This window comes from Palaemon carinicauda, chromosome 19 (assembly GCF_036898095.1).
Source record: "Palaemon carinicauda isolate YSFRI2023 chromosome 19, ASM3689809v2, whole genome shotgun sequence".
NCBI lineage: Eukaryota > Metazoa > Arthropoda > Malacostraca > Decapoda > Palaemonidae > Palaemon > Palaemon carinicauda.
The window spans coordinates 80,958,081-80,976,658 of record NC_090743.1 but is presented as its reverse complement, the minus strand read 5'-3'; the positions used below and the strand labels follow the sequence as shown (position 1 = coordinate 80,976,658).

General features: G+C 43.3%; 1 protein-coding gene across 1 annotated transcript in view; it reads left to right on the top strand.

The window, feature by feature from the left end:
- Positions 1 to 5,136: 5,136 nt before the first annotated feature.
- The window catches only part of LOC137658693 (E3 ubiquitin-protein ligase RAD18-like), a 297,989-nt gene continuing 284,547 nt past the window's right edge, over positions 5,137 to 18,578 (top strand). Inside the window, exon 1 of the mRNA XM_068393684.1 lies at positions 5,137 to 5,290. The gene's annotated coding sequence lies outside the window, so the exon portion shown is untranslated. The remainder of the gene's footprint in view (positions 5,291 to 18,578) is intronic.

Sequence of the window (18,578 nt, the reverse complement as noted above, 5' to 3'; positions counted from 1 at the left end):
TTAAAATTTAGTTTTAAATATAATTCATTTATTGATTACTTGTATAAAAAAGTACTTAAATCAAATATTTGAAATTATAATGCTTTAAATTTTTATAAACCTGTCACTCTTTCTTTAGATTACTAATAAATTACTTGGAGAATAAAATAACCAAAAAAATTCTATGCGGCCTCAAAGAGCATTGGGGAATTGCAAGATGGCCTTCATCCAAAAAAGGGTTACCCACCCCTGCTCTAGAGTATTCAGAAGTAATCATAAGCACATAAACTAGAAGAGTTTTATGTTGGTAATTCTATCCTGTACAGTAATATATATATATATATATATATATATATATATATATATATATATATATATATATATATATATATATATATATATATATACACACACACACACACACACACACACACACATATATATATATATATATATATATATATATATATATATATATATATATATATATATATATATATATATATATATATATATATATATATATATATGAACAACAGCAAGCATACTATAACCTAGATGAGTTTTATGTTGACACAGTTGTGTATCCTTTACCTTTGCAGTGCTATGTAAGGAAACAACAGCAAGTATATTATAACTTAGAAGAGTTTCATGTTATTTCTATAATTTACAGCACTGTAATCAGAAACAAGAAGTATATTATAAACTAGAAGTAGTTTTTGTTGATATTTCTATCCTGAATAGTACTGTATTGAGAAACAGCAGCAAGTATATTATAACCAAGAAAAGTTTTATGTTGATATTTCTATCCTTTACATTACTGTTTTAAGGAACAACAGCAAATATATATCCTAGAAGAGTTTTATGTAATTTCTATCCTTTACAGTTCTGTATTCAGAAACAGCAAACATATTATAACCTAGAAGAGTTATATGTTGATATTTATATCCTTTACAGTAATGTAATCAGAAACTACATCAAGTATATTATAACATAGAAGAGTTTTATGTTGATATTATTATCCTTTACAGTTCTGTATTAATAAACAATAACAAGTATATTGTAACCTAGAAGACTTTTATGTTGATATTTTCATCCTTTACAGCACTGTATTAATATATAATAGCTAGTATTTTATAACCTAGAAGAGTTTTATGTTGATACTTCTATCCTTTACAGTACTTTATTAAGAAAAACCAGCAAGTATATTATAAACTAGAAAACTTTCAAGTTGATCTTTTTATCCTTTGCATTATTGTATAAAGAAACAACAACAAGGATATTATAACTTAGAAGACTTTCATGTTGTTATTTTTGTCCTTTACAGTACTGTATTATGGAACAGCATCAAAATATTATAACCTAGAAGAGTTTTCTGTTGATATTTCTATCCTTTACATTACAGTATTCAGAAACAACGGTAAATATATTATAACCTAGAAGAGCATTATGTTTATATTTCGATCCTTTACAGCACTGTACTAAGAAACAAAAGCAAGTGCATGTGTATTATAACCTAGAAGTTAATATTTCTATCCTTTACAGTACTGTATTAAGAAACAACGGCAAGTATATTATAACCTGGAAGAGTTTTTTGTTGATATTCCTATCCTTTACAGTAATGTATTAAGAAACAACAGAAAGTATATTATAACCTAGTGAAGAAAAAAAACAACACCAATTTACAATTGTGTTTATGAGTATTTTTTTTCATGTTGGTGCTAGTATCTAATAATCTAAAGAAAGCAGTAGGAGAGAGATGAGCGTAAGTCTTAGCTTGGGCTGCATGTAAAGAATCCTTCCCTTGCTCAATCTTACCACCTCCTTACCAATACATTGTTACCATACCATAACTTTTCATTCTCACTCTAAGCTTGTAATTAGAGTTAAGAGCTTATTCAGCTTAACTACTTCATTATCCAGTCCCCAGACACCTGCCAACTTGGTTTCCTGGTTACTGGACGAGGGCGTGAGTCAGGTGGTGGGGAGGGTAATGTAGGAACCTCATCGCATCCAGGTGACAAATGATTGGCTCCTGGTGGCACCAATGCTGGGTTGCTGCTTGTTGGCTGTGCCTCTTGCAACCTTGAGGGGGGTAGCTTCATTACCGTTTGGTTGGGTGACGATGTACTCGAGGGTGGTGTTTCTTCTGTGAGGGATTTGTTTGGGGTGCTTGCAGCTGTAGTCATTGTGTAGGGGGAGGGCAGGCATTGTAATGTTGGTTGATAGAGGGATGAAGACACGGAGGATTCTCCGGTTCCGCACAGTTACCCTGCCAGACCCATTGATCCTGATGGAGTACTTTTCATGGGCCAAAACCTTGGTGACTGTGAGAGTTCTATCCAAGTGCTTTAGACGATAGCCTGCGACATTCGGAACAAAGCATTTGCCCCTAATATGTAGTGGATGGGCAGGCCAAGTATGGGCATCAAGGGACTCCTTTGATTTGGTATACCGTATGCAGAGGGCCAAGTATGGGCATCAAGGGACCCCTTTGATTTGGTATACCGTATGCAGAGGGCCAAATATGGGCATCAAGGGACTCCTTTGATTTGGTATACCGTATGCAGAGGGCCAAGTATGGGCATCAAGGGACCCCTTTGATTTGGTATACCGTATGCAGAGGGCCAAATATGGGCATCAAGGGACTCCTTTGATTTGGTATACCGTATGCAGAGGGCCAAATATGGGCATCAAGGGACTCCTTTGATTTGGTATACCGTATGCAGAGGGCCAAGTATGGGCATCAATGGACTCCTTTGATTTGGTATACCGTATGCAGAGGGCCAAGTATGGGCATCAAGGGACCCCTTTGATTTGGTATACCGTATGCAGAGGGCCAAATATGGGCATCAAGGGACTCCTTTGATTTGGTATACCGTATGCAGAGGGCCAAATATGGGCATCAAGGGACTCCTTTGATTTGGTATACCGTATGCAGAGGGCCAAATATGGGCATCAAGGGACTCCTTTGATTTGGTATACCGTATGCAGAGGGCCAAGTATGGGCATCAAGGGACTCCTTTGATTTGGTATACCGTATGGATGTTGGATCTTAGAAATTTCTTTGTACTTTTGACCGCAAGTTCGCAACTTCCGCCCCACCATTTGACTGCGGGTGGTACAGTGATGACATGGTATGTTTGACTTCCCATCTGATGAGGAAATCGTGGGTGGCATTGGCTGTAAACTCTGGACCACCGTCACTCGAGAGCTCATCTCCCGGGGGGGGGGGGGCCACCGACTGTTGCGCATAAGGAGCGGAGGCATTCAATAAGATCTGTAGCACCGACGCCTGACGAACCTGATCCTGGTGGCCATAAAACACTTCCGACCACCCTGATAGGTGGTCCCCTATCACCAGGTATTTCTGACCCCCAAATTCAAATTAATCAGCAAACACAAACTCAAATGGAGTTGACGAGGACGTAGTTGATGTTGCTAGGAGAGGGGGCAGTGAAGGTGCATTAAGGTTGAAATCTGCACATCCTGCCGATATTGCATAAATATCTGCAATCATACCTGTCTTTGCCATCGTATCCAAGGGCTTTCCATCTGTTTTTTTTTTCTTTTTAAATAATGGCCTCGACTTCAAACACAATGAATTCATTCATGGACATATCAAGGAATACCATTCGATGTACACAATATAAATGCATTTCAGGATGCAACAGGATTACATGACTAATTTTAAGAATGATATTTACTTAAATGCGGATAACGGTAATTGTTCTGTTTTGTAGTTTTCCAAGTGAGTAAAAAAAAAAAAGACGATAAAATAATTCAATATGTTGCCCGGATACCAATGAAGTAGAAATCAAAATAGCTGGTTAGACACAATAAATTGTTAAAAATGCAAATTTGCAGCACTGAAGGAAACTGAAATAACGATGAATTAAGACTCAAACTGATGGGCCGATTTATTTTGCAAAATTTATCACGGGTGGTTACTACTTTTCTAATAAGTGTAGCCTTTTCTCAAGCATAAATTTGCATTTCAGGTGAATTTTGATAGTCTTAGCCACTTTCGCGTCAATTTTCAAACTAAACATGCTAATTCAATAAACCTTGAAGTTCTGTTGGCATTCTCCATGTACTCTTCAGGTAAGTTGAGGCCTCGCCTCTGCATCGGCGCTTCTTGTGTCGTTTAGTTTTGTGTGTTTCTTATTTTAACTATTTTTTCTCTTTCACTCACATTTGTTGTTGTACACTTTCTTATTTTCAATATTTTCTTCACAAAAGGATAGGAATTTTCCAACTGTTTGTGCACTATCTTCGTATGGTTGTTGGAGCTCTATTGCTTTTCGAATTTCTTCTTATATCACTATACTGTGAACAATATAACACGATGTGGTTAACATTCTCCTCTGCATCACAGAATATACAATTTATATTGCCACCTTCGTGTCTGTTTTTTATATTCAAGTATAATGTGTTTGTCCTTGCTCTGAATGATAAGATTGACGAAAATGTGGCATATACTTCCACCTCCTTGATTTCACTTTTCCAGTTTTTATCCAGAATTGGACTCACCTTACACTCCATTTAACTCTTCTCATCCTTACAAATGCTATGGAGGTACCTCAGCTTTCCGTCCATTACCTTTGTATTCATAGCAGATGTTTCTACATCCCCTCTCAAGGCTACAATTGGTGTATTCTTTTCACCCTCTAATATCCTTCTATAAACTCCATTCCCAATTTTTTGCAACTTTCCTATTTCAGTTTCCGTCAAGTTCATTACATTTGCTCCATATAATATAGAAGGTAGTGCAACAATTTCCCAGTATTTTTTCTCAATCAGCATTTTTTGCAACTTTTTTTTTTCTAGTATTGAATATGTAAGATTTGCTGGCCTTTGTGCCTTAACATTCATTTAACTTTTCTGTGTTTTGAACGTTTCAAGGACTGTCAATGTCTGTCATAAAAGACTACGACACAGGATTGGTATTTCGCACCCATTATAATTTTGTATTGTGTATTCAAATTTTCTTTTCCCAACTGACATGATGCAATGGAAGTTGATACTTTTAATTTTGTCATCAAGTTATCATTGGTTCAAATCAACAATGCAAATATCCAATGTTATTGACACATCTCGAATGATTCGCTAATCATGATTAAACTTGCTAATGCTAAGTTGGTGGGAAATAGCGATATAGCCACTCTAGTTGTTTTGGACTTGAGTGGCGCCAAACGAATGTAAACAAAGTTTCTTTATAGTGACAGGGTTTACGTAAGCGTCGTGTGACAATGATATTTTGCAAATTCAATTTGTCACATTAGAGATTTATATTTGACGAGGAATTCAGGTAACATGAGGATAAAATGTTTATTCTATACGCTGAATTACATGTGTCAGTATAGGTTAGATTGAAGTTTACCTGTTGTAACTTACAGACTTTGAAGCTTAGCCGTTTAAATGCTTTTTATGATTTGCATAACTTATTCGTTAAGGCTAAGCTAGCTTATCCAGGCCAGCATTTTCCTAAATAGCAATTGCGAGATTTTAAAATTATGGCTTTATCTCTGCAAGTGGACTAGTTCATGACTGGCAGACCACTCTTGGCGAACCAAAAGTCGCACCTGGTTTTTGGACCTTGCATGCAATTCATATAATAAATTCTCGGGCATAACAAGCGCAAGACAGTTCCTTTAATAGATTATCTGGGTGTATGTAGTATAGCGGCCACCTGTATGTAAGATGACGGCTTACTAAGAATACATCAGTGTAAGGGGGGTCTCAGGGGGACCCGTTAGTTAAGTAGGTAAGGACACGGCATTTAGGTTAGGATGGGGAAGATTATTTTAGTTGATGTTCAAATATTATGTTTGCTAGAGGAACTGGCCGCTGATATACAAAGGCTCTGCTAGATATTTCATATAACAAATTCTATGGCATCCTAAATGGAAGATACTGGTAATTCATATAAAAGATTCTCTGGCATAATAAATGCAAGATAATTCGTATAATAAATTCTATGACACAATAAATCCAAGACAATTCATTTAATAAATTCTGTGGCATAATAAATGGAAGATAATTCATGTAAATTCTCAGGCATAATAAAGGCTAAATAATTCATATAATAAATTCTATGGCATAATAAATGCAAGATAATCAGTTGGAAAAAATATATGGTTTGTGTTAGTGGAGTCAAATTAAAGTACTGTATTATAATTTTAAGTTATGATTAAAAAAATTTTTAAAAGGGAAACAAAAACACCACCCAACCTAAGGTTCCCCACCTAACTTAACCTAGGAGCTATATCCTTATCTAATTTCCTACCTTGGGGAGAGGTGTGACACTTTTAGACTGCCATATCCTTACTGGCCTTTCTTAGACTGGCTTCTCCTTAGTGTACTTAAGTCAAAGTGTCCACCCTTTATTTGCTTTGCAAACATCTTTACTCCTGGCAAGGTATCTCTGAATTATAATGTTTTGTTAATCGTAAACCAGCTTCATACGTGAATTAAATGTGAGGTGTGAGAATTTGTTATATGAATATGTGAGGTCTGAGAATTTTAGTTTTTATATGAATTAAATGTGAGGGCGTGTCAGTATGTGAATACCAACCAAGTTAGAATGCATTCAGAAATATACAGTACAGTGTATGTAGATCTGCAAACACAGATCAGCTCAGACATTGACTAAGTTTATTAAAGAGATTTTGGTAAAATTATAGAACAACACGGCACTACACTTTCTTATGGTAAATGTTAGGTTTTATTATGGTTACAGATGGGGAAAACATTAATACTAAAAACTATTCCTACAGAAAATGTTTTACCTAGTATTGTGCTTTAATTCCACTGCAAATAAACTGTTCTCCAGCTACACCCCTCTTCTTGACAGACACAGGTGTAAACCTGGGATTTTGGGTGGATGGAAACAGTAAAAAAAAACGTGATCATTTAACAATTTTCAATATTTAACTTAGCCGGTGATTATATAGCTGCAACTCTGTTGCCCGACAGACAACTCTATGGTAAAAACTCGCCAGCGATCGCTACACAGGTTGCGGGTGTGCCCAACAGCGCCATCTGTCGTCCAGATACCCAGTACTCAATGTAAACAAAGACTCAATTTTCTCTCTGTCGAGCTATCGACAAGACGTACTTACTCGCTGTTGCTAAACTGGAGTTTTTTCACAACTAATTGGTGAAGTACTTTATTCTAGTTTTGAGCTTTCGCTATGCAGGTGTTTTATCTTCATCTTAAATCTCGAACTCGTTTTGGATAGATTTAATTATGGTGACAAAGAGAGTATGGACTTTCTTTCACTTTTAAATGGCCGACCCTTCCCTTAGACGGAAGTGTGTTTAGGCTTTTAGTAATTATCTTATCACGTTATAGATTTTCCTCTATATATTTTATATCTCTCCGCCTTTATTAGGCCTCTTCGATTAACTTTCCATTTATTATAAACATATAAAAATAATTTTAATGTTTTGTTTATATAGACCTTTCCTGAGAGTAGGCGGTCCTAATTTGGAAACCGAAGTTAATCAACGTTGAGCCCTTTATATCGTATTTAGCTTTTAAAGAGCTAAGGATTTAAAACTTTTTAAATGTAATATTTTATGAAAGAATTTCTTTGATAGTCTTCGTACTGTTTTCAAATATGAACTAACGTTTAGTTTATTTATGCTACGCAGTTGTTGACGTTCAGGACGTTCAACATGCGCTCTATCCTTACGATAGAGAGAGAGTGTATCACGGTTTCACTTTGCAGTAAGAGTAAATCGATTCTGACGTTTTGTTCATTCTTTCTTAGCTTAAATGTTTTAAATTCTATTATAAAGGAACTTTTTATTTGAAAAACCTTTCAGTTTTTTCCTTTAGTCAAATAACATGTTTTTTTGACGAAATATAATTGGGCTCTTCTCTTAGGTGCGAAATCAAGAGAGAAAGAGAGAGAGAGATAGAGACGGAGGGAGAGAGAGGAGAGAAAACGTTCCGTTCAAGCGGGTAACGTTGTTCTCGAGTTACTCTCGTCCCTAGTCGCTGTACGGGGAGGAAGGATAAAACGTTTTTAGTTTTTTATTCTCGTCCCCAGGCTATGTGCGGTGAGAGATTGAAAACGTAGTTATATGAACTAGTGTTTAGTCTCTTTCCCAGCCACTGATTTTTTTTTTTTTTTTTTTTTATCTTAAAATATGTTTTCTGTTTTTTGCTGGTATTAATGAGCTTGCATTATACGACTGATTTCGCAATTACTACCTTTTAATGAAGGGTAGAATTGCGTGTTTCAGGTAGAAATCAGTAAAAGTTTCGATTTCAGTGAAATAAGTGCAAAACAGAAAATCGAAGTGATAAAGTGATATGCGCAAAGTGTTACAGTGTTGCGTCCGAGGGTTCGTCTGTTCGTGCCTGTCGTTCACCTAGTCCGGGACCTCTTGCATGCTCCCAAGCCCAGGGGAGAAGTAATGTCAAACGACTTATGGGTTCGAGAGGCCTTGATCAACGAACAGACGTTTTCCCTCTATGGTATCGGGTGTATCTTACCAAGATCTCCCCTACCATAAGACGAGAGAGACGTTGTTTCTCCTCGTCATCCGAAGGCTTTTCGCATAAGAAACCTGTCACAAGGTTTCGAAGCCCTTAAGCGAAAGTCAGTCCTTTCAGGACAGGTCCAGCGTCCTGGTTACAACCATTAGGACAGCTCTGACCCTATGCAGTCATCGGATAACTGCTCGCCGCCTAACAAAAGCGTAACACAGACTCCGAGAGTCTTTTTTTGTTGGCAAAGTGTTGCGGTCACAGACGTTACCCTCGTCTCTTACCACAACCATTTCCGTTGATCCTTAATGGGTTGTATGGCAAGACATGCAGTATATGCTTGCCTCCCTTATGGAAGACTATTCTGCCGATTAGTCCGTTGAGTCTAGCCGTTTATCTCATCGATATCCTGGCTTTCAGCCAACCTAACGTTCCTTTATGCTTACTGTTGACGTTGGCGTAGCTTAGTCACGTCAGTCAGGTTGTTTAGAACCACACTCGATGCGGTCTCGTGTGGTTTTTCAGCCGCATTTGGACGTTAGGCCACTTGCTGATGCTCCTGTTGACGTTCAAGACGTTCACTAACAATCGGAGCTGACTTGTTTTGACGCTGTGCGTCAACCTCCGCATTCTAGAGTTGTTTTGACTGCTCAGTCTAGGCAGTCAAAGCAGTCTCGAGTGGACGCTGTGCGTCCTCACGCACCTGTTGTGGTTGACAGTTCAGTTGTTGACAGTTCACAGACTGTCAAGCAGTTACATGACGTTGCGTTCTGGTCCACTACTAATGCACCAGTGAGTGTGGACTCTGCTTGTAAAGCATTGCCACCATGGGAGGTCTCTCCCTTGCTTGAGACTCAGCTTTTATCGGACAAGGTTCCTGTAGATGAGGAAGTTGCTGTTCCCCCTCCTACTGATATTCCCTTGAGGACTCTGTCAGATGGAGAGGAGCCTAAAGCTGCTTAGCCTCCTATGGACTTTAATTAAATCATTATGATTTTTTAAGGATCTTTGTCCGGATCTTTTTGTAACTGCTGCTCCTCGTTCGCCTAAACGTCAGAGCTTACACTAGGCCTAGCTACTTCGAAGCCGTTGTTTTTAAGCTAGTGCTCTCTCGCTCTCCTAGAGAGCTTTACGTTGGCTAGGCGACTGGTTTTTCACCAGGAGGAGTTTGGGGGATACAGCCTTTGCTTTCCCTTCTTTTAAACTGGTTTATAGAGCGAGAGTCTGATATGACACGAGAGAAGTTCTCGGCTTGGGAGTTCATGCCTCTGCCCAGATAGACTTCTCAATTCTCGTAGACTCTCCCTGGCGCCTGGCCAGGAGACGCTCCAAGTTGTTTACAGGTCAACTTCACAGCTGTTTTCGAGCCTTTGAAGTTTTGCTGTACAATTATGTCATGCATAACAAGGCTTTCAGGGATGGTAAGCGGTACCGCCTCAGTTGCTAACCCCGTCTGTTGCCACACCTGCTCCCGTAGACCCTAAATGGGCTTTGCTGCAAGTCATGCAGTCCAAGCTTGCGTCCTTGATAGAGGACTTTAATGCGGAGAAGGTTTCTACCGAACCTTCTGGCCAACAACCTTCCAACCGGTCGGTTGTGCGCCCTGTTGACGCTGAGGTAACCTACTCGCGTCTGCCAGTTGAGGTGGTTCCTCCACCGATGCGACCCAGTGTGGGTTGCCAGCCGCACGTTGACGTTAAGCGACGCTCGGAGGTGGTTGTTGACGTTCAGGACGTTCAACAACCAGCAGAGGGGACTTGTTTTGACGCAGTGCGTCAACCTCAGCAACCCGGTAGGGTGTTGACTGCACAACCCAGACGGTCTAGACAGTCTCGGGTTGACGCTGTGCTTCCTCGCGCACCCATGGTTGTTGACAGTTCACAGACTGTGCAGCAGTTCCATGATGTTGCGTCCGGCTCCGTCATGCATCCACCAGTGCGACCGGACTCAGCGAGCCAGACGTTGCCCACTCCGTTGCCGTTTCCTCATCAGTTTTCGGATGAGGAACCCTCTGATGAGGACGTTGCTGAACAACAAGACGATCAGCCCCCAGAATAGATCAAGCCCTGCTATCCATCCAGAAGATGCTGAAGAAGGAACGCTGCTCAGTCAGGCTGTGGATGAGTTTGGTAGGGACGCTGTCATCCGTGGAACAATTTGTGTCACTAGGAAGACTACACCTCCGTCCTCTTCAATACCATCTAGCTTTTCACTGGAAAAAGGACAAGACGCTAGAAGCGGTCTCGATCCCGGTTTCCGAAAAGATAAAGTCTTTTCTGACTTGGTGGAAGGACAATATCAACCTAAGAGAGGGTCTTCCCCTGGCTGTTCAGACTCCCAACCACGTTCTCTTCTCGGACGCATCGGACGTGGGCTGGGGCGCGACACTAGACGGTCGGGAATGCTCAGGACTGTGGAACTCGAGTCAGAGGAACATGCATATCAACTGCAAGGAGCTGTTGGCAGTACATCTGGCCTTGAAAAGCTTCAAGTCTCTCCTTCGAGGCAAAGTGGTGGAAGTTAACTCGGACATCACCACGGCCTTGGCGTACATCTCCAAACAAGGAGGTACCCACTCACTGACGTTGTACGAGATCGCAAGGGACCTGCTCATCTGGTCAAAAGGTCAAGACATCTCCCTAGTAACGAGGTTCATCCAAGGCGACTTGAACGTCATAGCAGATTGTCTCAGTCGGAAAGGGCAAGTAATTCCAACCGAATGGACCCTCCACAAGGATGTGTGCAAGAGACTTTGGGCCACTTGGGGTAAAACCATCCATAGATCTCTTTGCAACCTCGCTGACCAAGAGGCTTCCAATCTATTGCTCTCCAGTCCCGGACCCAGTAGCAATACATATAGATGCTTTCCTCCTAGATTGGTCACATCTGGATCTCTACGCATTCCCACCGTTCAAGATTGTCAACAAGGTACTGCAGAAGTTCGCCTCTCATGAAGGGACAAGGTTGACGTTAGTTGCTTCCCTCTGGCCCGCGAGAGAATGGTTCACCGAGATACTTCGATGGTTAGTAGACGTTCCCAGTAGTCTTCCTCTAAGGGTAGACCTTCTACGTCAGCCACACGTAAAGAAGGTACTCCAAAGCCTCCACGCTCTTCGTCTGACTGCCTTCAGACTATCGAAAGACTCTCGAGAGCTAGAGGCTTTTCGAAGGAAGCAGCCAGTGCGATTGCTAGAGCAAGGAGAGCTTCTTCCATTAGAGTCTACCAATCGAAGTGGGAAGTCTTCCGAGACTGGTGCAAGTCAGTTTCTGTATCCTCGACCAGTACCTCTGTAGCTCAAATAGCTGTTTTTCTCTTATACCTGAGAAAAGGACGATCCCTTTCAGCTCCCACTATCAAGGGCTACAGAAGCATGTTGGCATCGGTCTTCCGGCATAGAGGCTTAGATCTTTCCAAACATAAAGATCTGCAAGACCTCCTTAAGTCTTTTGAGACCACCAAGGAGCGTCGTTTGGCTACCCCTGGATGGAATTTAGACGTGGTACTAAGATTCTTCATGTCAGACAGGTTGGAGCCGTTACAATCAGCCTCCCTGAAAGATCTCACTCTTAAGACTCTTTTCCTGGTATGCTTAGCCTCGGCTAAAAGAGTCAGTGAGATTCATGTCTTCAGCAAGAACATAGGATTTTCGTCAGAAAAAAGCCACTTGTTCGCTACAACTTGGTTTTCTAGCCAAAAATGAGCTGCCTTCTCGGCCTTGGCCTAAATCTTTCGATATCCCCAGCTTATCGGAGATCGTAGGCAATGAACTAGAAAGAGTCTTATGCCCTGTTAGAGCTCTTAAGTTCTATTTAAAGCGTACTAAACCTTTACAAGGCCAATCTGAAGCTTTATGGTGTTCAGTTAAGAAACCATCCTTGCCTATGTCAAAGAATGCTTGGTCAGACTTTATCAGATTGTTACGAGAAGCTCATTCACATCTGAGTGAGGAAGACCGACCTTTGCTTAAGGTGAAGACGCACGAAGTTAGAGCTGTAACAACTTCCGTGGCCTTTAAGCAAAATATATCTCTGCAAAGTATAATGGACGCAACCTATTGGAGAAGCAAGTCAGTGTTCGCGTCATTTTACTTGAAAGATGTCCAGTCTCTTTACAAGAACTGCTACACACTGGGACCATTCGTAGCAGCGAGTGCAGTAGTGGGTGAGGGCTCAACCACTACAATTCCCTAATTCCATACCCTTTTAATCTTTCTCTTGAAATGTTTTTATTGTTGTTTTCTGGGTTGTCCGAAAGGCTAAGAAGCCTTTCGCATCCTGGTTGATTTGGCGGGTGGTCAAAGTCATTTCTTGAGAGCGCCTAGATTAGGGGTTTTGTTGAGGTCCTGTTGTATGGGTTGCAACCCTTGATACTTCAGATCCTAGGGGTCGATCAGCATCCTAAGAGGATCGCGAGGCTCCGTAAGGAAGACGTACTTAAAAGGCAGAGTAATTGTTCAAGTCGACTTCCTTACCAGGTACCTATTTATTTTGTTTTTGTTATTTTGATAACTTCTAAAATGAAATAAAAACTCTTAGCTCATAAAAGTGTAAACATATATTGCTGGTCTCTACCCACCCCCCTGGGTGTGAATCAGCTATATAATCACCGGCTAAGTTAAATATTGAAAAATGTTATTTTGATAATAAAATAAATTTTTGAATATACTTACCCGGTGATTATAAATTAAAGGACCCTCCCTTCCTTCCCAATAGAGACGCAGTGGGACGAGGAGAAAATTGAGTCTTTGTTTACATTGAGTACTGGGTATCTGGACGACAGATGGCGCTGTTGGGCACACCCGCAACCTGTGTAGCGATCGCTGGCGAGTTTTTACCGTAGAGTTGTCTGTCGGGCAACAGAGTTGCAGCTATATAATCACCGGGTAAGTATATTCAAAAATTTATTTTATTATCAAAATAACATTTTTGAGATTCATAAAAGGTCACAAAACTGGACCCTCCTATCCAGGTCATAACTTAGAAATAAATCACAAACAATTACTAACTGTATGATAGACACCTAAGTCTTTTATTTGTCTTTGCAATCTTCACAGTTAAGTTAGAATAAAAAATGTGTTGGTCTTCTCTAAAAGAAAACTCACAATCGCTCTTAGGATACTTTACAAACAGGAGTGGATATGTTTGGTTTATAAAATGTAAATAAAAGGGTGAAATAAATTTTTCAATATTAAACTTACCCGATGATCATATAGCTGTCAGCTCTGCTGCCCGACAGAAAAACCTACGGGCGGAATACGCCAGCGATCGCTATACAGGTGGGGGTGTACATCAACAGCGCCATCTGTCGAGTAGGTACTCAAGTACTCTATGTCAACACAGAACCAATTTTCTCTCTGTCGTGTCACCGGCAAGACCTACTGAATACGCTCTTGTTTTTCTGGATTGATTTTCACGTTAATTGGTGAAGTATTCTCTCTAGTTATTAGCTATCGCTGTGCAGAAGTTATCTTCAATACTTCCTTGCATTCTTTTTTGGATTTGGATTAATTGTTGACGACTTGGATAGATTTTGAATTCCCCCCTTTGACTAATTCAAGATGTCTGACCCTTCTCAAGTCCCCAAGTACAGGAAATGTAGCGCTAGGGACTGTTCAAGGCGTCTTCTGAAGGCCTCTATCGATCCGCACACCGTTTGTTCCAATTGTAGGGGTAAAGCCTGTCAATTGGAAGATCGATGTGAGGAATGCGCTGGGCTTTCGGAATTCGGGTTTCAAGAATTCCTGAAATATGCACGTAGGCTTGAGAAGGATAGGATCAGGAGGAGTTCGTCTCGCTCAATTGATTTTTCCTCTCCCCATGCCCCTCAACCTATTCCTTCCCCTGTAGTGGTTGCACCCGACCCCCCTGCTAGCTCTCATCAACCTTCAATGGCGGATATGATGCGTGCCATTCAGGCTCTAGGTGAGAGAGTCGAGTCATTGGCGAATGACCGCAATCAACTCATGGCTGACGTCAGAGAGTTGAAAGGTAAAAGTGCAGTGGGAAGTGAAGTGAGTGTCAGTGCAGTGAAAAGTGTCAGTGTTGCGCATGAGGGTGCGTCTGTTCGTGCCTGTTGTCCTCCCAGTCCGGGACCTCTTGCAAGCTCCCAAGCCCAGGGGAGAAGCAATGTCATACGACCAAAGGGTTCGACAGGCTTTAATCAGCGTACAGACGTACCCTCCGTGGTTTCGGACGTATCTTACCGAGATCGTCCCACCCACAAGAAGACGAGTGAGCCCATTTATACCTCGTCTGTGGAAGAGGTTTCTAGACAGAAACGATGGACCAAGGTCTCACGGCCTCTTAAATGTAAGGTCCCTTCCGAGCTAGTCCAACGGCCCAGGTGTAGCCACTGGGTCAGTTCGGACTCGCTGCAGTCATCCGACGACTGCACACCTCCCAAGAGAGGCAAGGTGGTACCGCAACAGGCAGTAACTCCGTCTGTTGCCGCACCCGCTGTTTTAGACCCTCAGTCACAACGGACAGTAGCTCCGTCTGTTGCCGCTTTTGTAGACCCTAAGTGGTTTTTACTGCAGTCTATGCAGACTCAGTTAGCTGCGGTTATGAAGGAGTTTCGTGCGGAGAAGGTTGACGCTGCACCCGTTAGCCTACAACCTGCCACGGTTGTGCGCCCAGCTGACGCTGAGGCTGCCTGCTCCCACACTCCGACTGCGGAGAAGGTTGACGATGCACCCGTTTGCCTACAACCTGCCACGGTTGTGCGCCCAGCAGACGCTGCGGCTGCCTGCTCCCACACTCCGGCTGTGAGAGCTCCTCCACCCATGCGCAGTCGACCCTGCCAGACGCATGCTGACGCTCACAGACGCACGGAGCACTCCGTTGCCGTGCGTGAGCTACCACAACAACAGGAAGGTGGAGTTAGGCTGCCGTGTTTTGATGCGGTGCGTCAGCCTCCGCAACCCACGGTGGTCTCCGCTATCCTTCCACAGTCGGGAGTAGACTCTTTGCGCACCCACTCAGCTTTGGTTGTTGCCAGTTCTCAGACTGACCAACAGTGGCATGATGTTGGGTCCAGTGCAGCCACGCATGCACCCGTGCTGCCGGACTCAGCCGTCCAGCCCACTCCGTTGCCTCTTCCTCCTCAACATTCAGACGATGGTATCTCTGATGATGACGAAGCTGCACATCTTGACGACCAACACTCCGACATCGAAGAACCCAAGACCACGCCTCCATCCTTAGACTTTAGGAAAGTGCTTGCGCTCTTTAAGGATTTGTATCCAGACCAGTTTGTGTCTGCAGCACCACGCTCACCTCCCTCTGAGTTCGCTTTAGGCATGCAGTCAGCAGCTCCTGCCTTTACGAAGCTCGTACTCGCTCGCTCGTCCAAGAGAGCTTTAAGGGTACTGGGAGAGTGGTTGCAGTCTAAGAAGCAGTTGGGAAAGACATCCTTCATGTTTCCCCCGGTCAAGCTTGCTTCCAGATCTAGCGTCTGGTATGCCACGGGAGAAGTTCTCGTCTTGGGAGTTCCTGCCTCTGCCCAGGGCGACTTCTCAAGTCTAGTAGACTCTCCCCGCAGGCTGGCTATGAGACGCTCCAAGATTTGCTGGACCCCTTCGGACATGGACCATCTTATGAAGGGAGTTTTCCGCGCTTTCGAGGTCTTTAACTTCCTGGACTAGTGTTTGGGAGCATTGAGCAGGAAGACCTCCCCTTCGGATAAGGAAACTTCCATGCTCATCATGTCCTGCATGGACAAAGCCATTCGGGATGGTTCTAGTGAGCTTGCGGCTTCTTTCGTGTCTGGAGTACTCAAGAAGCGAGATCACCTTTGCTCCCTCTTATCAGCTGGAGTCACCCCATGTCAAAAGTCGGAGCTGATGTTCGCTCCACTCTCTAAGTGTCTCTTCCCTGAAGAGTTGATCAAGGAGATTGCTGCCTCCTTGATCCAGAAAGACACCCAGCTTGGTGGCGTCATCCGCACGCAAAGTCACCCCTTTGCCCTCCGTACCTAGACCTAGGATGGACACGCCAGCGTCAAGGTTCATCCCGCCCTTTCGTGGCAGAGCCTCCAGCAGAGGAGGTGCTCGTGCCGGAAGTCAACGTGGGAGCAAGAAGAAGGGTTCCAAGTCCTCTAGAGGCAGAGTCTGACTGCCATCCTCTTCAGACAGCAGTGGGAGCCAGGCTCAAGAACTACTGGCAGGCCTGGGAGAACAGGGGCGCAGACGCACAGTCTGTGAAGTTACTCAGAGAGGGGTACAAGATTCCATTCTTACGCAAGCCCCCTCTAGCAACAACTCCCATCAACCTCTCTCCCAGGTACAGAGAGGAGGAAAAGAGGCTAGCTTTACAGCAAGAGGTGTTTCTCTTACTACAAAAGGGAGCGGTAGTCATAGTCTGGGACCATCAATCCCCGGGCTTATACAACCGCCTCTTCTTAGTGCCGAAGAAGACAGGAGGGTGGAGACCGGTGCTAGACGTCAGTTCTCTGAATGTCTTTGTCACAAAGCAGACGTTCACTATGGAGACGACAAAGTCGGTTCTAGCATCGGTCAGGAAGGAAGACTGGGTGGTCTCGTTAGACCTAAAGGACGCGTACTTTCACGTCCTCATCCACCCAGATTCCCAACCTTTTCTAAGGTTTGTTTTCGGGAAGGTCGTCTACCAGTTCCAAGCCCTGTGCTTTGGCCTAAGCACGGCACCTCTAGTTTTTACCAAACTGATGAGGAATATTGCCAAATTCCTGCATTTAGCAAACATCAGAGCCTCCCTCTATTTGGACGACTGGCTTTTAAGAGCTGCGTCAAGTCGTCGCTGTCTGGAGAATCTACAGTGGACTCTAGAGCTGACCAAGGAATTGGGTCTCCTGGTCAATATAGAAAAGTCCCAACTCGTCCCATCCCAAACTATAGTTTACCTAGGAATGGAGATTCAGAGTCAAGCTTTTCGGGCTTTTCCGTCGGCCCCCAGAATCAATCAAGCCCAAGAATGCATCCAGTTCATGTTGAAGAAGGACCGGTGTTCTGTCAGACAGTGGATGAGTCTGATAGGGACGCTTTCATCACTGGATCAGTTCATCGCGTTAGGGAGACTTCACCTTCGCCCCCTTCAATTTCACTTAACTGCTCACTGGAGAAAGGACAAGACGCTAGAAGCGGTCTCAGTTCCTATTTCCGAGAAGATGAAGTCGTCACTGACTTGGTGGAAGAACAACATTCTCCTCAGGGAGGGTCTGCCACTGGCTGTTCAGACCCCCGACCACCTTCTCTTCTCGGACGCATCGGACACGGGCTGGGGTGCGACGTTGGACGGTCGGGAATGCTCGGGCACGTGGAATGCGGTTCAAAGCGAGTTACACATCAACTGCAAGGAGCTACTGGCAGTTCATCTGGCCTTGAGAAGCTTCAAGTCCCTCCTTCTAGGCAAGGTGGTGGAGGTGAACTCCGATAACACCACAGCACTGGCGTACATCTCCAAGCAAGGAGGGACTCATTCGATGAAGTTGTACGAGATCGCAAGGGACCTCCTCACCTGGTCAAGAGATCGAAACATATCCCTTGTAACGAGGTTCATTCAAGGCGACATGAATGTCATGGCAGACCGCCTCAGCCGGAAGGGTCAAATCATCCCAACAGAGTGGACCCTTCACAAGAATGTATGCAACAAACTATGGGCATTGTGGGGCCAACCCACCATAGATCTGTTTGCAACCTCGATGACCAAGAGGCTCCCAAATTATTGTTCATCGATTCCGGACCCAGCAGCTGTTCACATAGATGCCTTTCTTCTGGATTGGTCCCATCTAGACCTTTATGCGTTCCCCCCGTTCAAGATTGTCAACAGAGTACTGCAGAAGTTCGCCTCTCACGAAGGGACAAGGTTGACGTTGGTTGCTCCCCTCTGGCCCGCGAGAGAATGGTTCACCGAGGTACTGCAATGGCTAGTAGACGTTCCCAGAACACTTCCTCTAAGAGTGGACCTTCTGCGTCAGCCGCATGTAAAGAAGGTACACCCAAGCCTCCACGCTCTTCGTCTGACTGCCTTCAGACTATCGAAAGACTCTCGAGAGCTAGAGGCTTTTCGAAGGAGGCAGCCAGAGCGATTGCTAGAGCTAGGAGGACATCCACTCTCAAAG